Here is a 19454-nt window from a genome sequence, read left to right as displayed (position 1 = left end):
ACTGATTGCCTCTACCATGGATCAGCATCCTGGTAGACACAGGTGTACCCTGGTGGCAAAAACCATGGAGTAGTTGTACGATTGGATTAAGAGAGGCAGCTGCAGTGGAGTATGGAGTAAGCATGGTAGCGGCTACCATCGGAAACCACCAGTGCTTTGGGAATACACAGGCAGGACTCCTAACCTGGGCTGGGGCTCAGAAAAATCTTGGGGAGAACACAGCTGACACTGAAGGAGAGTAGAAATTTTTTAACATTCATATGTTGTTGTTTTTTAAATTGGTTTTAGATAGAGGAAAGGAGGAGAAAGAGAGAGAGGGGGGAACATCGATATGAGAGAGAAACATTGATTGGTTGCCTCCCACATGCACTCCGACCAGGGATTGAACCTGCAATCTAGTTATGTGCCCAGACCAGGAACTGAACCCGAGACCTTTTGATGTGCCAGAGGGTGTTCCAACCAACTGAGCCACACCAGCCAGGGCAGCATGGGAGGGGGAGGGGGCTGTTCTGGCCAGAGGGACCACCATTTGCAAAGCAGAGGAAAGGGAAAGCACCACTGCTCAGGGCAAGCATGGAGGCCGTGATGGTTGTTCCGCATGAGGGGAAGTCAGGGGAGCAGGATCAGGAAGAGCTGGGCAGCCGTGTGGAAATTTCCGTTGGTCCTGACAGCAATCCTCCACCAAAGTCTCTCTTTATTATCACCTTCTAACAAAAATGGCTCATATGAAAATCTTTAAATAAATCAAAACTCTAGATTTTAGAAGTTTATATGACATCTTTTTGAAGAAAAATAATTTTATGTGCCCATTAATCTACATTTTGTCAAAGCTTACAGCATATTCAGAACAAAATCAAACAAAGGTTTCAAAAATGATGTTTAAAAATGATGTTCAAAAATGATGTTTAAAAATGATGCTCAAAAATGATGTTTATTTGTGGCAATTACTTTCAGAATATATTCAATTTTTGATCAAGTGAATAAAACTTGAGTTTACAAGTTCATTTACAAAATTCCAACTGACTATGAATTTATTTCATGAGTCATTTCCCAACCATCACTCTCTCACTCTGAACCACGCAAATTACAAAACATTTGGCATCAGATTCTTAATAAAAATCTAAAATATTTATAGCAGTTACTAATGATTAATGAAGATCTCTTCTGAAACCCATATGTTAATTATTCACATCATCCTCGATTTTTCTAATCCAAACCAAACTCTTTTCTACTTTCCTTTTATATAAAAACTAATTTTGACTATTAAGTATATGATGAAAATAATAATTTTAGGATGGCTATTTTCCTCTACTGCCACCTGTTATATATTAACAACTGTATTAATTCAAATCTTAAGAAAATGTGTACTTCTGAACACTTTGGGAAATAAATCTAATAAGACTGACATTTCCATTTGAGTTATAATTAAAAAATTGAAACTATTTTATGAAAATTAAAATTTCACAAGAACATAATACTCACAGGCCAATGCCAGGAAAACAACTATACTATTTATAATTCCATATGGCACCTGATGAAAAAGTTAGCTAATAAAACAACTTAGTAATCAGCACTATTGATAATACATTAAAAAGAAACTGACAGTGCTGACATAGAATCATTTTGAATTTTAAGCAAAAAAAGAGGGAGCATGATTAGTTTCTATATACCATATGACGAATGCATGTCTATTTAGAATTACTTTTCCAAACCAACTGTATAGTCCAGCATAGAAGGCAAGTAAGTATATTGGAAAATAGGATGTTTTGATGGCACAAAAATCTGACTTTTGACAATAAGCACAGCACTAGAACCTAAGTACCAAGAAAGATGTGAATAGCACTACTTAAGGAAAGTACTTCTTTTACTTATCTGAATTCGCCTGGCTTATTTCATCCTTTTACAATGTCTTTCTCTTAGAAAAAAGGAATGGGGAAAATAAGAACTGACATAGTTACTTCTTATGGTACCTCATTTAATCACTTAATAATATTCACAACCAGCCAGACAGTCGAGGCAACCCCCTCCCACAGATGAGACGCCTTGTCCACAGTCACACTGCAGGGAAGAACTCACACCAAGGCCCTTTCTCCACTGCGTGGAGAGCCCATCTCACAAGACATTTCTTAAGTTAAAAATTAAGAAGTTACATTTTGAGTCTTTTTTCTGTGCTCAGAATGAAGAATCTGTGGTGATAACACCCTCACTTAGCTTTTTTTCATCCACCAAGAAATTAAAACATGTCTTAAAAAGATCTATTATGTCTATAATATTCTCTATGTTCCAAAGATTAGCACAAAACATTTTAAATATTTCTTTTACTAGCAAGGGTTAGATTTGAGTACATTTACAAAATATTCTAAAATGAGTGAAGTTCACACAAGATAGAAGTTTATCTCTTATGTAAGAACACCCAGGAATTAGTAGCCCGAGACTGGTAAGGCAGCTCCGGTAGGGACCCAGATGCTATCTTTCTGCTCCATCACTCGTTCTAGTGTATGGATCACAGGATCAAGGTCACCTCATGGTCCAAGATGGCTGCTGAAGCTCCAGCCATCACATCAGCGTTACAAGCCGGAATAAAAGAGAAAGACAGAAGGCCCAAGACTGAGCCCTCCAGCCTTTAATCAGCCTTCCCAGAAGACTCATCAATTACTTTCACTTATACCTTATTAGTCAGAGTCTTGACACATAGACACACCTAAACACAGGTGGATAGGAAATATACTCATTTCAAATGGCCATGTGCCCATTTGAAAGTCAGTCTGTTGCTAAAAAGCAAAGAAAAAAATGGATATTATGCTACACCCATATCTCAGTCTCTTCTGCAGTTTTTATGTGCAAAGACGTTATAATGAAAATCAACACAGATGAAATGTTGAAAGATATTTAATGAAGAAATTCAGCATCTTTATCTACATGATAAAGTCTATAGTTCTGCTGGCTTTCAAGATCCCTAACGCCTTGATATCTTATAACTGAACCTACACTACATGACCCATGAGCCTTCAGCTCCCTTTATACCCAACATCTCCTCCAGGAAATGTGTGGGCCCCCCTCCTTGCACTGACTCAGCAGTGATCCTCACATCTTCTAATTTTGTGCACCCCCGTGCCTAGTGCGCTGCCTCACAGGTACCAGCCACACGGTTTCACAACTGATGGCACCCCCCCCCCATGGGCAAGGTGACGTGGTAGGTGCGAGAAAAAGATACAGAGACAACTCAGAAACCTTCTTTGCGTCAAGGATCTAATAAATCTCAATTAGATTCAATTCTCCTACTAACTCTTTATTAAGTGTGTTCTTGGAGCAAAGCCCGAGGCTGAGTGCTCCAGACCCCAGAGAGAGAGAGAAACACTGGCCGAGCCTCTCGGGATTACGGTGAAGAGGGAAGGTGTCACACACAGATACAATTCTGGATAGAGAGAGAGAATAACAAGAGAGAAGGCACAGAACGTGCTCTAGAATCCAAGAGTACAGGCAGCAAAACACACGCACATGCACCAAGAAAGCTGTTCTAAGGGGTTGAGTACAAAAAGATGAAAGTCAAGCTTATTGAGCCTTTTCTTTGTATTAATAAGCTCATGGATGGGAGGTCTGAATAAGAAGAAGCGACCACGTTAGCCTTAATTATGTTTTTATTAACTTCCCAGTTGGATGACTAATCCATCTCTAAATTGAATGGTGTTACAGGTGCATGGTTAGCTTATACCATGCCACATTTTAAAAAGTTGATTAAGGCTAAACTCATTTTCAGGACCCATTGCAAACAATTCTTCACGCTTGGCGTGCACTTAGAGAACCTGTGAAAAGTATTATAATGTGAACACCGGTCAAAGGAAAGTTAGTTGAACACCAAATGTGAACCTGCTATGCAATGCCGCGGGTCTTAAAGAAAATGCCATCCTAGGATTTTTATAACCAACATAACGAACGTCAGGTCAAGGAAAAATGGCCTCATGATCTTTTCCTAATCATGTCCCCTTTAATTTAGAGTGGGCTCACATATAAATGAGATACAGAGGTCTGAGGCAATAACTTTTTTAATAGATTTTTTTTTATTTTAGAGGGGAAGGGTGAGGGATAGAGTGATAGAAATATCAATGATGAGAGAAAATCACTGGTTGGCTGCCTCCTGCACGCCCCCTACTGGGGATTGAGACCACAACCCAGGCATGTGCCCTTGGCCAGAATCGAACCTGGGACCCTTCAGTCCACAGGTCGACACTCTATCCACTGAGCCAAACCGGCTAGGGCGAGGCAATACTTTAAAAAGCCACACACACACACACACACACACACACACACACACACACACACACACACACACAATTATTTAATAAAAAGTTTTCAAGGCTAAACATTAAGAGGTTACACAAAAGGAAATTGACTCTGTTTTGCCTTAAAAACTGAAACACCTGAAGGAGAATATTGAACATCAAAATTTCAAATATGCTCTGACAAATGGAATGCTTAATCAGGAGTCATTCATAGGTAAGCACAAGGCACAAATTCCTCCTGAGCCACTGCCACTCACCCCCAACCTGGGTCCCAGTCACCCCTAGCAAAGGCGGTCGTTCACTCATAATTTCCCACCATGCCCTCACCTTCGCAACTCACGTGGTTTGCTCAGTCCCCTCAGCACTTGAAGTTTCCTTGCTGTTCTCCTTGCTTCCATTTCCTGCGCTGCAGGTGAGGGCTCCCCACATGAAAATGTGCTGACCCACCCCATACATGGACCTTATATGTTCCTTCTCAGTCTCCCTCATTTCCTCCATGTATATCCCTTCACCCATTTTTATAGAATTTTTGTCCCATCTTTTTCTTGGTGCTATAAATCCTATGTCTGGCCCTAACCGGTTTGGCTCAGTGGATAGAGCGTCGGCCTGGGGACTCAAGGGTCCCAGGTTCGATTCCAGTCAAGGGCATGTACCTTGCTTGCGGGCACATGCCCAGGAGGGGGTGTGCAAGAGGCAGCTGATCGATGTTTCTGTTTCATTGATGTTTCTAGCTCTCTATTCCTCTCCCTTCCTCTATATAAAAATCAATAAAATATATTTTAAAAAATAAATAAATAAATAAATAAATAAATAAATAAATAAATAAATAAATCCTATGTCTGGCTGCTTTTGTCCTTTCCCTGGGCTTCCATGTTGACATCTCTGCCTTGACTTTTAAATCCGCATGGATAGCCCCCTATTTCCTAAATTCCGCATCTGACTGCAACTGTCCGCATAGCAATGCCCATATTGCTACAGATTCGATGGGTCAGAAACTGACTGCATTCTCCTGGCCTCCCACCCTCCCGTCCACTCTGCTTCCCATGTTAGGGATCCCCGTGCTTCCATCACCCGTGCCGGAAGCATCAGAAAGATGTCCCAGCACTCTGAGGATCAGACATCCTCCCAGCCTTCCTCTGCCGCAGCTCCCAAACCCAGCCCCCCACACTCTCCAATCTGAACTTTGATTTTGCTTTGCCATCTTCCGTTTTTCATATGTCCAACCTGCCCCTCATACCCTCACCCTGTGTATACCTGGAAGTGAAGGTTTGGGTAACTCATTTTCCAGCTAGTCAGCCTTCTCTCAGGCACCTGTCAGTCCAAGTTTTTTAATGTGAGAGTCTCAATGTCCTGGTCTTGAATTCCTATATTTTTGCCATCTTCTCTGTGGCGAGAAAACAGCACTTTAATTTCCCCGTGACACTAATGTTTATTACCCTGTCTACCATTCTGTCAGCCTGAGGTGCCATTTTCTCATCTCCACCTCTTGCAATCTTATTTAGAATAAAGCCTTTCTTAAACAAGTAAAGCTCAAAATGTTTTATGGCTCACTTTGTCGGTAAAGGACAACCCGTGGACAAAATTAACAATGAAATATAAAAAAAAAAAATCTAAACTAAGACAAAAAATCTAAACTAGGATATATCTAACAAAAACAGAAAGAAACCATGTTTTAAATGTAATAAGTCGGTGACAATAACAAAACAAAAAAAAACACCACACAATCATCACCACAAGTAGCTTTTAACGCACCGTCTCAGCAGGGCCTTTACAATTGTGAGATGAGCAAGGCAAGACATTCAATTGTTCCAAGTGATTTTTGTGACACTGTGTCCTCTTTATTAAAGTCCCATTCCATTGTTTGACTAGGTTGCTATAGCCTTGGAAAACAATTAGAAGAATTGAAGCAAAGTAATTCCCATTTTGTCCATCACTCTACACTGATGGTCTCCTAAGAAAAAACATTCCTGGAAACATAATCCATGTTTGTTTGTTTGACATATGTGAAGTAGTGTTACCATGTGAGACAAAACTCAACAGGTTCCGGTGAGATGGTGTGGATAAAAATGACTGAATAGTAAAAACTAGAATCTGATAAATGCCACAGAAATTGTGTCATGACCATTTAATAGAGAAGGGCAGATCACGGATTTAAGATAAGGGAGTCAGATAAGACACATGAAGGAAGTATTTGAAATGGATCCCGAAGAATGTCTAGCAGGCCAAGGAAGGAGCAAGGCTGAAAAATTCCCCAAGGGAGTGTAGAATGTTCGCACGGGGTGGACAATGGCGAGCATTCCAGCTGAATGGATGAAAGAGTAGCAGGATATCACCGAGATCAGGTTCTTTTTTTCTTTTAATATTTTTTATTGACTTCAGAGAGGAAGGGAGAGGGGGAGGGAGGGGGGGGGAGAGAGAGAGAGAGAGAGAGAAAGAGAGAGAGAGAGAGAGAGAGAGAGAGAGAGAGAGAAAAATATCAATGATGAGAGAGAATCATTGATCGGCTGCTTCCTGCACATCCCACACTGGGGATCGAGCCCGCAACCCAGGCATGTGCCTTGGCTGGGAATCAAACCATGACCTCCTGGTTCATAGATCAATGCTCAACCACCGAGCCATGCCAGCTGGGCCTGAGATCAGGTTCTTGATCAAGCCGTCATGGAGGGCCTTGAATGCCAGGGTCCATACAGCTCGGGCCACTTTCTTTCTTTATTCTGTCATCAAGGGAAAACCGTCAATGGAGTTTGTGTTGAAGAGGAGGAGGCTAGCAGCATTTTAGAAGCTAGATTTTGGGAAAATGGGAAAGCGCGGGAAGGAAAGACTAGATGAGGGATGGTCAAATTAAGGAAAGGGAAGAATGGATGCATCATATTAAATCTTCAGATTTTGGAGAAAAGTTGGCTATGTCAATAAGGTAGAAGGTGAGAGACCAGAAACATTGTGAAGTTTCTAGTCTTGTTAAAAAGGAAACTGGGAGTGCCATCCACAGTTTGAGAAACATTTATCAAAACCTCTCAAATGTTTCCAATTATTGTGACTTTCTTACTGATAACTTGGACCAACAATTCTGCATTATCAATAGAGGAAAGGAAGAGAGAAGGTCAAGTTTGAAGGTCAAGTTTAAGGGAAAATGAATGAACTTTCCCCAAAATGCTTTCCTATGGTGCACAATGAGTTGGTTGGGCTAATGTGGTGCCTCTGGGGCCCCAGAGATCATGTTAAACCTGGTTTCCTCCTACCGCTCATGACCAACAGCTTCTGTGTGCCCACTGCACTGCCCCTTGCCTGCCACAACATTTCTATAGCATATGACATCCCATCCCTCTCCCTGGCCCTCCAAATTTAAATCAGACTAGGTGTTTCTAGAGGAGAAGGTAAGACCACTTCACTGACATAGGGAGTGGGTTCTTTGGGTCCTAAAAAGAAGTTTTACCATTTGACCCAACCCCACCCCATCCCGTGTTCCAGAGTCAGGAGATGCAAGGAGCAAGGTCTAACTAACACCTGTCAGCTGAGCTGGTGAATGGGAGATATTTTTAAACATTTATCAAAACCTCTCAAATGTTTCCAATTATTGTGACTTTCTTACTGATAACTTGGACCAACAATTCTGCATTATTAATACAGTTATATTTCTAAAACTAGTTTTACAGTTCTGCTAAAAAAAATATTATAACTAACTTATGTCAGTTACCTAATCCTGTGGAAAAAACAGTCAGTAAAGTATTATTAACACTGAGGACAACATACCATGAAGTAATGGGAATATTTAATTTTTGGTGTTATTTATTCTGCTATGTTTGTTTTAAATCTTCTTGATCCTTGAACACTAAAGAAATGCTGAAATTCCTAGAGGTTTTGAGTAGTTCATAACTAGCATTAACATTTTATGCAAACCAATAAAAACAGTTTTGGAAATGATTCTGAAAACTTTACATGGGAAGGCACCAGGGTATTATGCAACTATCAGGCCAAACCTTTATCAGTCAATACCTTACGAGACAGATTCAAAGATTTTAAAACTCCTTCTTTGGGAGAAACACAATGATATATGAACTTCTGGACAAAAGTTCCTCTATTAACTAAGCTTTTATTTAACATGTGTTTTGTGTGGAGTAAAAATTAGCTGATGTACTAAAGCAAAAGAAAACCTTGGCACAAAATCAGGCTGATATAATAAAGGTGTTGTATCTTCAGCTCTGTCGTCATCCACAATAAAAATAATTTTTATTCATTGAGAACTTGTGTGCTGCTATAAAAAAAAGAAAACCTAAGTTAAATATTTGGTGACATTTTATAACCCCCCAAAATTGGCTATTCTTTCTTTACTGCATTCACTCATTCATAACTATTTGTTCAGCATCAATTGCCAAAAAGCTCTATGAGGAATACAGAAATAAAATTATTAGCCTGAAGGTACATATCAGTTTATTTCCTAGTAGTCTGCAATAGCAATTTATCACCTCAAGCAGAATAATGTTTTAATTTATTTTTATTGTTGACACTAGTACAAGGCCCCCCATTTTGCACGTTGTTGCCCATCTCCTCCCAGTCCCACCCCCACCTCCTTCCCCTGGCCTTCAGAATAACATTTTTTAAACTAAGATCAAAGATACATTCAGAAAACTACTATAAAGATAGGCCTGTTCCAAAATTAAAAAAAAAAATCTTCAGAGAGAATGGACATAACTTGAAATGTGATTAGAAAGATACTAAATACAAAATTGCAGAGCTACCAAGAAGTATTATTTTTTAAAATATATATATATGTATTTTTTATTGATTTCAGAGAGGCGAGAGGGAGAAATAGAAACATCAATGATGACGGAGAATCATGATCAGCTGCCTCCTGCACACCCCACAATGGGGATCGAGCCCACAACCTGGGCATGTGCTCTCACCAGAATCGAACCATGACCTCCTGATTCAAAGGTTGATGCTCAACCACTGAGCCACACAGGCCAGGCCCAAGAAGTATTCTTAACCTTCAAGAAAGCAGCAAAAAAGCATGATTGAATAATAAATAAATTCAAAGACCTAGGGAGATAGATAAAATAATATTTATATTGCTACTTTAGAGTTTACAAAACGTTTTCATATGTGTGATTTCTTCTAATGTTATCTTTTTCAGGTATAGTGCATATGGCAATGTTGTGGGTGTGTGCGTGTGTATGATAGGCTTTTCTTCAAGCAAATGATCGTTTCTTTTCCTGTGGGATCGCCTCTCCATCTCCAAAGACACTGAAGTCTCATCCATCTATGTCTAAGCTAAAATGACAAGGAATGTTTTCTTTGATTTATTAGTAAACAACTAAATAGCAACATTAAGCTTTTAGGAAAAGATTAACAACATTGCACTCTAGTACCTGTCATGTTAATTTAAGGAAAAGCTGTTAAAAATGTCCATTCTTTGTTATGGAGTATTCAATAGTCTTTGCTTAATGGATGGGGAGATGGTATGAAATACCCTTATGGCCAGGGCAGCGAAACCAAGCTGTAGCTAAAAACTTTAGTCTAAAACCAAGCTTGTTTTAAAACTGGTTCCATACTGAATGTAGGATATTTATTTGTGTTTCATTAATTTCACATAATTTTTGTGTCTTAAACTGAATTTGTTTGGTAAAACTAAGAGTTATTCACGTAATTTTACAACTTGACTTATTTTTTTTGTCCGCCGACAGTTACCTGTATATAAACAGACACTACTCCTAAGGAGCACCAAATAATAGTCAAATATGAGAATATGGCTTTTTTTTCTCTTGTAACTGTGAGAATTATCACTCCTACCATGAAAGTATCAAAATAAATCACCAATGAATAAAATCTTTTTTTTATTTTCAATCGCACAGGAAATAACAGAACTAAGGAGAATACTCTAAAACTTAATGTTTTTCACCGAAAGTCACAAGGCATCATCCAGAGACTACATGTTCAAGCCATCCACTTAATCTTGATGATATGTTCAAGCAAATGAACTTCTTCATTCTAGATATGAATTAATATCAAAGTTCATCTACCTCAGAAATTAAATTTGTGGACTCCCATGTAGAGACCAGGTTCATGTTCTTATGAAAACGTACATCAATGTGATTATTTATATTCCAAAATATTTCCCTCCTCTGATTACAAAGCTGAACATATGAAATTTGAATCGATAAATGTTTCTATCACACCTACCTATGTTACATTAATATTGATGAATCAAAGATCATTGTATAAATTCGGTTAATTTATTTTTATTAGGCTCTTCTACAAGACTCCCCATATTTTATCAAATCGAGTTTATTTTCACAGACACAAACCAAAATTCATTTATTTGGAAAGAAATGAAAATATACAAACTCATAACATATCAACATTAACCTATGCTAAAACTATATTTAAAATATGTATCGACACAGGGAAATTATTATTTGCACTTTTATTTACGTTTACTATTTTTACTTTTATAAAAATGAGAAAGCAATAAAGCTTTAGTAATATTTAAATTTAAGCCAATAGCAGTGCTGGTGTGTGCCATGTGGTTATTCACAATATTCGGCTGGAAACACTGGAGTGGGTAACAGAAGAGCCTACCTGCATAGCCCTCAGCACCGTGTGAGCTCAAGAAAGCGATTACAGATTTTATTACCAATTTTCAACAAAACTCACATCAAGAACAGCTTAAAAGATGACTGCAAAGAAACCAGACTGGAGGAGACCACACAAAGTGAGCCGAAGCCGACAGCGGGAGGAAAACCGGCTGCCCTTCCTCTTTTCCCCACCATGAGCCTGCCAGCCACACGTGGGGGTAAAGGCAAAGCTAAGGCACATCTGAGATGCTGTAGGGTCAACTTTTTGCAGTCTTCAAGAGGCTGTTTGAAATACGGATCTGTAGCTACTCTTGCTGATGGTAAACCTCACTTCACGGGTGCTGTTTGCCTTGCGATGTTATCTCAGGTAAAGTAGTACATTAAACTTGTGATACAATACTATATTCTTTTTAATTATTATTTTTATTTTAAATTTAAAATGTTATATTATTATATTTCTTAGGCATAATATATGATATATTATGTAATATACTAGAGGCCCAGTGCACAACATTTGTGCACTGGGGAGGGGTGTCCCTCAGCCTGACCTGCGCCCTCTTGCAGTCTGGGACCCCTCTGGGGATGTCCACCTGCCGGCTTAGGGAGCGGGCCTAAGCCGGCAGACAGACATCCCCCGAGGGGTCCTTAGCACTGCCGCAGAGGTGGGAGAGACTCCCTCTAGCTGAGTGGTGCCCCCCCCCATAGAAGCGCACTGACCACCAGGGGGGCAACTCCTGCATTGAGCATCTGCCCCCTGTGGTCAGTGTGCTTCATAGCATCCGGTTGTTCCACCATTCGGTAAATTTGCATATTAGGGTTTTATTATATAGGATATTACTTAAAGTATAACAACAACATATAATAAATAAAAACACATGCATTTACTAGTATCAAGTGCTCATGCTCTAAGTAATTTTCCTGAAGTGGGTGTGTGACCAAAAAATGCTTGGGGTCCATTGTAGGAGGAAAAAAGCAGCTCACGGTGTAGCTATTGACGCACACAGCAGAGATCTCTATGAATCCGTGCTCTTAAGCAAAGCCAACAAAGAAACCAGAGAGCTACAATGACTACAGTGACTTTGGTTGCTGCTACCTGAACATCATTCAACTGACTGTTGTTCTATTTGGGCCAGAATATTTATGTTTATGTGTAAGATGGCTACACCCCGGTTGTGTACTAAAGAAAGAAAGAAGGAATGGAGAGAGGGAGACGAGAGAGAGAGAGAGAGAGAGAGAGAGAGAGAGAGAGAGAGAGGAGGATATGAGAGGGAGGGTGGATATGGGGCACAGGAAAGAAGAGAGATGAGGGCAAAAAGGGAAGGAGGGAGGAAAGAACAACAGAAAAGTCACGATAGGAAGACACACAGATGGAAAGAAAGCACCGCAAGAACTGCCCCTCCATGAAGCAAAAGATCATTTCTGGACCCACCGTCTCCCTAAGAAACTCTAGATACGCCCGGAGAGCGCTGGGAGCCTGGCGTTCCCCTGCCTCCACCTCCTCCTCCATGCCACCGGCCTTGCTCACCTCTCGCATCCGTAGGAGAATGTTTCTATGTACTTCTAAGAGCCTGTTTCACTCACGCCACAGGAATGAGCCAAAAGCCACAGTTTCCATTGCAAGGGAGATAGGGAAAAGTACAAAACAGTGAGTAATTTATAATGAGGGTTAACTAGGTCTCTAAATGGTAGAAACCTTCATGCATAACCTTTCTCCAAAACATGCAACAAACCTGCAGCACAAACTCCACAAATAAGAACAATTCATTTATGCACAAGCTACTCCGTGGGTAACAACCATGAGAGAGAGTAGGAGTCAGCAGTGCTACAGATATCTGCAAACAGGTCAAAATGAGCATAAACGTTTCAGAATATTGGTTTAATAGCCTGGCCAGTGTGGTTCAGTGGTTGAGCATTGACCCATGAATCAGGAGGTCATGGTTGGATTCCCGGTTAGGGCACATGCCCAGGTTGCAGGCTCAATCCCAGTGAGGGGTGTGCAGGAGGCAGCCAATCAGTGATTCTCTCTCATCATTGATGTTTCTATCTCTCCCTTCCTCTCTGAAATCAATAAAAAATGTATATCTTTTTAAAAGAATATTGATTTAAGATACACTGAGCAATGATGCTACACATAATGTGGGTATCAAGCAGTGATTCAAAGAATTTTCAAGATCTCACATTATTGAAAACATTCCATAGGCTGTAGCTTTTTATCTTTATTTCTGTTCACTCTGCCTCCCCCAGATCAGCTTGAAGACCACTCATCTCCGCTACTACATGAATCCTTTATGTGGCCACCCTGTCCTCGATTTCCTCACCTCAGCCCCGCTTAGTAGCGATTGCCATAATAACCTTCCTGAGTTTTTATTTGGTGACTGTTCAAAATTCTTCCATGGCTGCTCGTTGCTTACTAAATTCTTCAATCAAGAATTCAACAACATGGTCCAAACCTACTTGCTAAGACTACTGCAACTTGTTCCATCATCATTTTGGCCATTGCAGTCCTCTAACCCCTTGGTTTAACAGGCGAGCCTCCATTCACCAGAGCCCCTGTTCCTCCGAGCCAGCTCCAAGCTCTCTGCCCTTGGACTCATCCCAGCCCTTGGTCCATGCTGATGGTCTCCAAAGAGTGTGACCCCAAACAAGGACTTAAATCATTGTGTTCCAGCCACTAGAATGTTACTGGGGCACATCACAGGGCAAATGAAATAGCGAGGGAAGGAAGGAAGGAAGGAAGGAAGGAAGGAAGGAAGGAAGGAAGGAAGGAAGGAAGGAAGGAAGGAAGGAAGGAAGGAAGAGGTGGGGAGGGGGGAAGTGTATGCCTAGTGTTACAGGTGACTTACCTTACTTTCCTACCTGAGGTAAGGATAGTGAAGGCAAGGCTAGGGTTTTATCCTCATCAGAGTCCCTAACATCCTACCCAGTGCCTCACGCATGAAAACAAACTCTAAAGTCTTGTGTGAGAAAACTATTATAGCCTTGTCATGCTTTAGAAAACAAGAGCAGATTCCATTTAGCGGCTTATCCCGCCGAAGGATGCGCACACAAGCACAGTGTGGAAGGCTCTGCTGGGAGTGGGCTGCAGTCATTCCGACACGGTGACTTCATTAATGAGCTCTCAGAGCCTCTGCTTGCTCGGGCAGCGGGGTGCAGGCCAGCGGCTCCCAGGCCTGCAGTGCACACTGTCACTGGACCAGAGCTCTCTGCCCACCGTGCATACTCCTTGGACTTGTTTAATCTCAGGACAGTCTGCCTGTTGCTCCTCTGGGAGATCTCTCCCCTTTGCAAGCAAGATGTGTTTAACCACCAGTAGTCTCATGCGAACCGCTGGGTCTTTCTATTGTGACCGTGTATCTGAAAACGCTAAATATCATACCTTGTTTTGTCACTGTAAATCCATTTTAAGTGGCTTATTCAACCTTTGCTAAATGACTACTAAACCTTTATTTTGATACCTGGGAATGCTAGTTAATGGGGGAAATTACATTATCAGGCCTACTCACCTACTGTTAGTCTGTTATAATTACTGTTCATAGGGATTAGCAACCAAGTAAATACATACCTTTTAATTAACAGAAGCTAAAAATACCGAAGTGGAAAAAATTAGCATTTAACTGTAATATAATAAATACCGTATTTCCTATCAATTTTCCTTTATTGAAATCTAATCATATATTTTGGTTATATTTTATTACTCTTTATCATACTTTAAAATAGAGTGCACACCCACCTGTAATTAGACCATAAGTGATGCCAGATACTGCAGTGATTTATGCCTGTGCTGTTACACTAGGGGCCATGGATGTGATAGCACCATTGCAGAGGAAGATTGTGCTTCAAAATTTGACCACCCGTATGGCCCAGTGGTTGACCCATGAACCAAGAGGTCACCAATTTGATTCCAGGTCAAGGGCACATGCTCCGGTCAATCCCCAGTAGGGGGTGTGCAGGAGGCAGCCAATTGATGATTCTCCCATTGATATTTCTCTCTCTCCCTTTCCCTCTCTCCCTCTCTCCCTCTCCCTTCCTCTAAAAATCAATAAAAATGTATTTTTTAACATGTGACCGCCTCTCTGGTGTGTGCTCTCCCTGGAGCCTCATGAGGATCAATAAATCCCAGTTCTTCAGCAGAAAGGGCTCAGAGAGTGAGGCTCCTCCCCAAACAGACAATTCAGATCATTCCAGCAAAAGCAGATATAGAGAGGCATGCGGCTGCAAAATAGCCCTTCATTTTTCACATTTGTTAGCAAAATATTGCCTTTCTCTGATGAGCAGATAGGCAACAGGTTTGCAAATGTACTTCCTAAAAAAAAAAAACATTTTCAACTATTTTGGAATCGGATGCTATTTTACATACGGCATGATAAAAATAATTATGCTCACAAATTCTTCTAAATTCTCATGTAAATGATCGTGCTGTTAATATGTGAACTCTCTTCTACATTTTTGTTCTTAGCATGTCATCTTCTTTGCAAGAACGTTCCCTCCCCCCAGGAAATAGCCTCCTGCTGCCATTCATTCCATGTTAATTTTATGGAACATAAACAGTATATTTCATGTGTCTCATGAGAGCTTCCAGGTAAACAATGAAAATCAAAACAAAACCTTGGTAAAATCAGCAAATAAAACTTACAACTGCTTAAAAGTCACATACTTATTTTATGTGCATTTTTACTAGAATGCAATAAATAGCTTTTAGTAGGTGAATTTTATGACAACTACCAACTAATTAATGTCTGGCCTTTGGGGGCATATATTGTATGTTACCTGAGCACCTCAAATGCAGGGCTGTGCGTCTGAGACCACATAAGGACTCCGTAATTCCCGTGCATGTACAGATAAAATTGTCCAATAGTAATATTAATCCATCTTTGAGCCTGAAATGCAAAAGTATTAAAAAGCTTAAAGAGGCTGAGAGGGCACGAAAACTGAAGGCCACAGGGTGTCGTGGTGGAAAAGGTCAGGTTTGCGTTGGAATACTTCGTTTTTTGGGGGGTTTTTTTGTGGTTTTTTTTACCAAAATAACTTCTCTGTGCTTCAGTTTTCTCACACGAAAGTCCAGTAGTAGGATTCATTGTGCTATTAGGAGGGTTAAAAAGATTAGCATTTGTAAAGCACTTAGAACAGTACCGAGCACATAAGAAATACTAGATAAACATTTATTAAACAGTAACATTTGTACTACTTGGTTTCAACTATGTCACATTCTAAAAAAGGCAAAACCATGGAAACAATAAAAAGATCAGTGGTTGAAGGAGAAGGGAATAAACAGGCGGAGCACAGAGGATTTTAAAGGCAGTGAAAACACTTGTATTTCAATGGTGGGTGTATGTCATTATATAGGTAGATATTCTGAGTGGCTAGATTATTATGATCTCTGAACGTATAATAATCTGGCCACTCAGTGTATGGACCGGTGCATGAGTTCGTGCATGGGTGGGGTCCAGCAAGCCTGGCCAGGGGGAGGGGACATGGGCGGTTGGCCGGCCTGCCTGCTGGTCGAACTCCTGGTGGAGGAGACAATTTGCATATTAGCCTTTTATTACATAGGATATACACTGAGTGGCCAGATTATTATGCGTTCAGAGATCATCATAACCTGGCCACTCAGTGTAGATAGATCGATAGACAGGCCATTTCAGGGAGTGATGTTGACAATGGGGCGATTCTGCAGGTGTTGAGGCAGGGGTATACAGAGGAAACAGGGCCATTAGGACTGATATTCTACAGTTTGGGGTTCAAGACAGAGGGACGATTAGGACTTCGTCACGTGATTTTCTTATCCTCCCTGACCTTTCTTTCTTCTTCCCACATTCCTCAAAGGAGGGAAGAGACATAACTGTTTTCCCTTTCCATATGGTCGGACGCCCTTGTGTGATTCCTTAGGTCTAGCTGCATCCACATTGTAAAAGCTGTGATGCTCAGATTGTATAACAAGAACCTGGCCTGGCCAAACAGCAGAACACAACAAAAGCCCCGAGATGATCAGGTTCAAAAATATATTGGTTTACTATTTGTTTTTGTTTTTTTTTTAAAGCCACATTCACCCCGACAGGCATTTACCTCTCCCCAGAGAAAGCCGTCATCAGTCAGCAGGAGTGAAGTGTCTGTTACAGAGACCCCGTGTCTGTGTGTATCAAACCTAGGACAGATTTACTGCCCGTGGGCCCAACCTCTCTGTGAGCTATAAATAGCCCGGTACTTTCTCACTGCTCAGTAATGAGAAATGATTAGCTGAATGTCACTGAGGGTCTTGGATCAAGGGAGGCAGTTAATAAAAACTATGAGGAAAGAGTCTACCCCTAAGATATCCATGTAAATGTTAGATAATAATATTTATTAACTGTCTCCTTTTTGGTGATGTTGATTTCAAACTAAACTAAGTTGTGTTTCCTTTGCATATATAACATATGTAATGCTAATTGATAGTCAGTCTCACTCGTGTACGGGGTCTCTTTTGAGACACGTCTCTTAAATTAAATGTAGGTTTCATGCCCTGAAAGATTCCATTTTTTGTTGTGTGCTAGGTTTTGCTCAGTATCACTTTTTGCTCTGAAAATATGGATGCCACCCTTTGGGATTGTCACGTTTGAAAAAAAGAAATCACAGTGGTAGTTGCTTTATATATTCTATTTTACAAGAGCTATTTATTTTGCTCTTAGTTTTTCCATTTCAGCTATCAACAATGCCATTGTTGCTTAAGTAAATAATATATTGCAGATGCATCAAGTAAATTACCAAAGGCAGTAACTTCTCTAAAAGTAGAAGGGAGCATTCATAACCACGAGAATCGATTCAGGACGGCAAACGCTCTGTCCCCTTCCAGCAAACACTAGCACATTCCTGGAGTTGGGCAAAGGCTGCCTTGCCTGGGCTCTGGGGTTCAAAGACAAAGTGGGTAGCGCAGGCAGTCGGCTGAGCCCCTGAGTGGCTGTCAGAAAACCTGGAATCTGTCTGTTCCAAGACCTAGCCCTTCCTTTCCACAAATGAAACTGCATTCTCTCCCCGTTCATTGCTATATTTTTGGTGTATACGTCATAGTGTACGTTTCATTTTTTCAAAGCAACTTCGCACTGTTTGATATAAGTGGTTCTCACAGACTAAAGGAGGCAGTAATAGCTCTGAAAAAAAATGGACACAATTTTGTATTCATTACAAAAAGACAAGGGACTCCTGGAAATTGAGAGCACACCCGTGCAAAAGGACAGTGTTAGGAGGGGACACAGACATGTCTGGTGAGGGCCCTCTTCCTGGGTCATGGACCTCGCCACTCGCTGAGTCCTCACAAGGGGGGAGGGGGGAGCTAGCTCTCTGGGGTCTTTTCGATTAAAGGCACTGGTGCCGCCCTAGTCGGCTTGGCTCAGTGGATGGAGCGTCAGCCTGCAGACTGAAGGGTCCCAGGTTCGATTCCGGCCAAGGGCACATGCCTGGGTTGTGGGCTCGATCCCCAGTGGGGGGCGTGCAGGAGGCAGCCGATAAATGATTCTCTCTCATCACTGTTGTTTCTATCTCTCTCTCCTCCCTTCCTCTCTGAAATCAATAAAAATATATTTAAATAAAAATAAAAAAATAAAGGCACTGGTGCCAATCACAAGGGCTCTGCCTCATGGTCTGATCACCTCCCAAAGACCCCACCTCCTAATACTGCCCCGTTTGCAGGTAGGATGTCAATTATTCAGCACAGATCATGGGAAACTGTGTCTAGGGAAATAGAATTTGCAAAAATGTCAGGTAAGGTTTAGGAGAGCTAACCAGAATACTGAGCTCGAATAAGTCATTTAGGTGAAAGTATGTCAGTTCATTTAAGAAGTGAATAGTACCCCATAGATGTACATAAAATTATTAGAAGGAAAAGATACATAGCAAAATATTCACACTACCAATGTTATCCTATTAAACCTCACTTGTACACAATGTACTAGTAGCCGTTTGCTCAAACAGGCTTAATTGGTCAGTACATAAGTTGGTTGTCATACAGAGAAAACTGCAGTACAATAAGTCAATATTTTACTTTAATATCAAAATACCAGTACTACTACAGTAGACATGTTATTGACATCAAGATATAATTTAGTTTCAATAAGAGGCATTTCCAGTTTAACTTTATTGTCATTGATTTTTATCATATTAGGTAGAGATTCTGATGCAGAGTCATTTGCATAATTTTAATGTGGTCGTATATTGCACTTGCTTAGAGAGTCTTGGAGGTGGAGTATGACTGCATGCATTTTTGAGGCAAAAGAAATTTTTGTGTTGTCCGTTACCATATTTCTTCCTCCTTAAGGGAGCTATGGAAGCACACACACACAAAAAAATGCTTTCTAAACCTTATTTGATGAAAAAACTTTCTACATATGCCTTGAAATGTAAATGATTCAAGTTTCATATTTTAATGCCAAAATAATGATACTACTCTAACAAAAACACTGGTATCTTAATGCATCAAAATAAATACTGGAATACCAAAAACTAGTGTTATTAACTCTGACTATTAAAAATCTAAGAAAGGCCTGGCTGGTGTTGCTCAGTGGTTGAGTGTCAACCTATGAACCAGGAGGTAACAGTTGGATTCCTAATCAGGGCACATGCCCAGGTTGTAGGC

The sequence above is a fragment of the Cnephaeus nilssonii genome, assembly GCF_951640355.1.
Source record: "Cnephaeus nilssonii genome assembly, chromosome: 10".
Taxonomy (NCBI): Eukaryota; Metazoa; Chordata; class Mammalia; order Chiroptera; family Vespertilionidae; genus Cnephaeus; species Cnephaeus nilssonii.
This window is presented reverse-complemented; position numbering follows the sequence as displayed.